Source organism: Rhinolophus sinicus, linkage group LG04 (assembly GCF_036562045.2).
Source record: "Rhinolophus sinicus isolate RSC01 linkage group LG04, ASM3656204v1, whole genome shotgun sequence".
Classification (NCBI taxonomy): Eukaryota; Metazoa; Chordata; class Mammalia; order Chiroptera; family Rhinolophidae; genus Rhinolophus; species Rhinolophus sinicus.
Genome location: NC_133754.1, coordinates 6,230,341 through 6,235,753, shown reverse-complemented (window position 1 = coordinate 6,235,753; position 5,413 = coordinate 6,230,341).

Genomic DNA, 5,413 nt, shown 5'->3' with positions numbered 1-5,413 from the left:
GCCAGTGAGCTGCACCCTCCACAACTAGATTGAAAACAATGACTTGACTTGGAGCTGATGGGTTCTGGAAAAACACACTGTTCCCCAATATTCCCCAATAAACAAAATGTAATAAAAGACAAGCGGGTCTTGCAGAACCATGGTTGGCCATGAGGTGGCAGTTCTCAAATCGTGGTTTCCCCTTTTTCCAGACTCATCAGCACCACCAGCACCATCTGGGAATTTGTTAAAAACTTAAATCCCCAGCCCTTAACCCAGACCTACTGAGTAAGAAACTCTGGGGGGTGGGGCCCAGCAGTATAGGTTTTAAAAGCCCTCCAGGTGGTTCCCATGCAAGCTCAAGTCAGAGATCCACTGCCCTAGGTCCTGTGCCCAGCCTGTCTGCTTCAAAGAGCGATCCCCGGTCAGCTGCACCCCCATCTGGGTCTCTTCCCCTTCATCCCTCACAAATTTAGGTACACACCTAGGAATTATCTGTTTTGTACCTAGAGTTTTGCCCCTGCTTGTTTCATGCCTCTGTATGTTGTCTCCCAATTAGATTGAAAATCCCTTGAGAGTAGAGTCTGTCTTTGACTTCTAGCTCCACCCCGTCATTGATTGGTTCATTTTAAGCATTTAATAATGGCCAGAGGGAGGGCCTTTCATTTATTCCCTTTGTGAATCCCAGAGAAGATAGTTACAGAATTTTCAGCCCACAATTCACTTTTCAAAATTATACTTTAAGTGACTACTGTGTGCCCTGTTTTAAGGCACACGTCCTTGTCTTCATGGAACTTACATTCTAGTAGGGGAGACACAATAACACATAAATATGCGTGGGGACAGAGTCCCAGGGAGCAGTTTCCAGGCTCTCGGCCTCACGTGGAAAGGTGCTGGCTCGGTTAGTAGATGGCCATCAGCTTTACTCAGATGGCCATCCGCTGTGGCTGGGTGGCCATCAGCTGTTACCAGTTAGCCATTAGCCACTAATACAACTGCCGTGGCTACGCTAGGGGTTGGTTGTTGGTTGGTTGGCAGAGAAGCGGATGGTGGACTGCAGATCGTGTGGATCCTGCTTCCTGTGTCCGACCCGGCCACCAGCAATACGGGGGTGCAGAAAGACCCCTCGTTAAGGTACTGCTGGATGTTTGCTTTTGTGTCTTAACCAGCCACCCTCAAGAATATAGTGGTATGACTCCCATATCCATGGCTCCATTGGTGTTCCTTTTTGGCCTCACCATATCCTGCATTCTTGTGTGGGGAGCGGGACCAGAGACCCTGAATGACAATACATCAATAAGAGCTATGAAGGAAAACAAAGCAAGATAACGTGGTGGTGACTGGCAGGGTGGATGGGATTTGAAACAGCATGATCAGAGTCAAGCCAAGAAGAGACCCCTGTATTATGACCTAAAAGAGAGCATGTAACCTTTTTAGATAATCCTCTTTACACACAGACCTGTACTAGTTCTCATTTCAGTATGAGTCAGCCCTGCTATGCTCTAGTAATAACCAAAAAGTTCAGCCACTTTGCACAATGAACATTTACTTCTCTCACACAAGTCAGGGGCAGGTTGGCGAGGCTTCCCAGTCAGGGTGTCTCAATCTCCAGGTTATGCTGCCGTCAGAGGACAATGTCACCACAGCACAGGGAAAGACGTGTAGAAGGGACAGCAGCTCTTCACGGCTGCTGGCCCAGAAGTGACACTTCACTCACCACTCTATTGGCCAGCACTAATACATTGGCCCCAGTTTGTCTGCAAGGAAAACTGGGAGATGTCGGGGTGCACATGGACATGTAGTGACCTGTTCCTGCCACACTGCTCACCGTATTTGCAGCATGTCATGCGATCGTAACACTCCGTCCTTGGTTGTGGTCCATTTTCTAGCTATCGCCCTGTCTTAGGGTCTTAATCGCACCACACTCCTTAGGCCTCTAGAGACTCACCTATGCACAGCTCACACACGTGGCTTAGAGGTTTGCTGGGGACCATGGGTAGGTAACCACGGGATTTACCACCCACGCCAGGGCACTTTTAAGCATGAAAGAGTATTACTAATGATATCAGGGTACCAAACATAAAGTGTGATTAACCTGACAGATCAGCACATATGGTCGGTCAACTAGCCATGGATCAATGCACAAACCCTCCTCTTGAGCTGGGCGAAGGTGGAAAGCTTTACACTTCCACAAACCCCTGTTCATGGCAGAAGGCACACTCTCCTAAGAAGACATTTAGAATGTAAATAATAAAAGTGATACAGGTAATTGAGCTGCAGAGCTGTGAGGAAACCTTCTGGGCTGAATACAAAGCATATCAATTCTATCAGTGCTCTGGTGTGAGTGGGGAGTCAGGGTGAGCGGGAGGGACCTGAAAGGCACAGCACAGTGTAATGGTTTGGGGGAGCAGGGGAGTCGAGCTCTTTGTGAGATGTAACTGGAGAGTTTCAGCCTTGAATGTTCAAAATGCCATTCTTCAAAACAGAGGCACAGGCTATATCACTGACACCGTGAAAGTCCCCAATATATAAACCTATATATACAAAGACTTGTTTTATCTTACCTTGACAGATAGAAATTTTAAGGATTACACTAAGGACACAATGAGATCTGAGCAAAGCTGCAGAGAGCTCAGGAAGAGAAGCCCAGATGAATATCTTTTAAATTGGCCATGAGATTTTTATAAAGAATTCATTTCTTCTTGGTGGGAGAAAGAAGGAGGGTAGGGTACAGGGGAGAGTTACTGCAAGAAGAAAAGACCAGAAAGAAATAAGCATAAAGTCGTCACCCAAAACTTACTGTGAAGTGTTCTAAAGCATTTTATAATCTTGGCACACATTTGTTTTTCCAGGCTCCCCACAAGGGCGGTTACACTCGTGACTGACACTTGTGTAGGGCTGACTGTGTGCCAGATAGGATGCAGGTACCTATGCGAATCGAGTCATTTAATCCTCGCAGACTGGTCTCAGCGTCGGTACCCTTCACCGAGGCCCTGGGTCTCACGGGGCCTGATCCTACCCAGAGAAAGAGCTGGTTTGGGTTTTGATTGTCACTGCTGTCTATCCAAGAGGAAGAAAGGTGCCTGGAGCTCTAAAACATTCATGAAATGAACACATGAATGAGTCAACGAGGAATAGCCTCTCAGCAAGTACATAGTTTGGGCAAGACTGGAGTTTTGGAAAACAAAGACAGTCGTAGAAACAGCCCAGAACCAGAAGTCAGGCCCCTGGGTTTTTCCCTGGCTTCTGCTCATCACTTTGTCTCTGGGCCTTGATCTCCTCATCCGGATATTTGAAGATATCCTGTCCTCCCACATCACAGGGCTGTTGTGGGAAGCAAATGATATGATGTATGGGACATTGCTTTGAAAAAACTGTAAAATGCCATACAAATTATCTACGTAATGACATATCTGTATACAATTATATGTGTAATCATTGTTGGCAATCATACAATAATATAATAATAATAATTGCTACTCAGGACAGGTGGGGACTACACACAAGAAAATGTTTCCTATTCAAGATCCTACCTCCACCAGGGCTCTCTCTTACAATAACAGGCTTTCAGCAGAAACAATACCCAGACTGGAGAGTGAGGGTGGGTGAACAGAATCCATTCCAGCTGGTGGGGACACTCAGTGCCATGGTTTGCTGTGCTAGTATTGTTATTTGTGGTAGTTCCTGAAAGTGGAGGCAAGATTCAAAGTTCATCTGGGCCATAGAAGACTGGGTATCTCTTAGGAGGCTGGCTGACTGCTAGTTTCCTCCTGATTGTATGTTATCTTCAAACCTCCTATGTTGCTCCTGAAGAGAATGGAGACAGAACACGTGGCCAACTCACACAGCACTGAGATTCAAAACAGATGGGGCTGGGGGTGGGGGTGGGGGGCAGGGGGAGAAAAGGAAGGACTGAAAGGAGGGAAGAAGGGAGGGAGGGAAAAGAAAGGAAGAGGGAAGCAAACAGAGGGAGAGAGGGGACTTTCTGACATTTTGGTGATCCACTTTATCATCCACATAAATCACCAGGTATGTTTTGCCTGGCGCAGGGCACAGGGGCTGGCATGTTACACCTCCCACATTTTCAATCTCCTCTCAGAACCACATCTCACAGGGAAATATTTCTAGAAGGGATGGTAGAAAGGTGTCCAGTTCCAAGACCTGTATTATTTCTGTATGATGAAAGGGCTTACTTTTCCCGTTTGTCATTGGAATACTACATTTCCATAAAGCACCTTCAGACTGGATAATCTGGGGGTGGTGTGGGAGGATGAGAGTAGATAAAGGTTCATTCCTGGTGACAAGGTGTAGATGGGATTGTCAGGTATCTGGACTCACGCACAGGAAAAGAGCCCTCCATTCCGTGAACCAGGTATATCTTCAGAGCTCGGGGAAAAACAGAGCAGGGTGGGCTTGGGGCCCCTTCCCAGGCTCTCAGGTTCCTGAAGGCTTCAGAAGCAGGACATTAGCTAGTGGAGCCAAGCAGCAGCTGGCATCCTGGGCCCCTCCCTTTCACAGTGGGCTTTTCCTCCTGGGGAGGGCAAGGGCTGCCAGAACACAAAACGACTTTCAATCTGACAGTGACATAAAAGGTATCTGTGTATTAGACCATACATCTACAAAACTCGCATTTGCTTTCTCTTCTGGAAAGTGTTTGGGAAAATACACGGGAGAGGAGAGGTTGATGACATTGTTCCCTGCTCTGCATCTGGGAAAACGTGGGGTTTTTTACACAGTAGAATACTTCATTTGTTTTCTGCCTATATGGCACAAGGAGATCTTGGCTGGGTGTTTCTTTCTATTTTACAACAAATGCTGTAAATAGGCAAAGGATGGCAATGGAACAGGAGCCTCCCCCGTGACTTAGGGCCATTCACTGTCAGAAGTCACCAAACCTGTATTTCAGGGACCATCTCTCCAGCTCCCGGTCTCCCAGATTGGCCTGCAGCCCTGAAAGGGGAGGGGCTTGGCTTCCATCCTTTTCAGTCTGAGTGAAACCCATAAGATGTCTCTCCCCTTTTCCTAATATCAGGGCTGCTACCTGAGATCATCGTTTATTTGTGCTGGAAAAGGTCCCTGCTGCTTTTCAACCTGGCCAGGCTCCCCAGGGGCTGAGAGGGGTAAAAGTCACTGATGTAATAACCCAGGTTGGGATCTGCTGCTGTTTGCAACTTGAGGTGGGGGGGGGGGGGGTGAGGGGGAGGGACGCCAGCACACAGCCTTTCCCCTGAGCAGCCATGCAGAGCTGGGTGGCCAGGTGTGGGGTCCTTAAAATAGTCTGAGTCTCACAGTGAGGGCCTGTGCTTTTCTCTTGGAAGCCACTCCTGACAACATGTCCCTAGCAGGTGTCCGATGCCTCTTTCTGCCTTTGCCTCTCTCTCTGTCTGTCTGTCTCCCACTAAGGAATAGCGCTGGCCACTCTCTGTCTCATAAG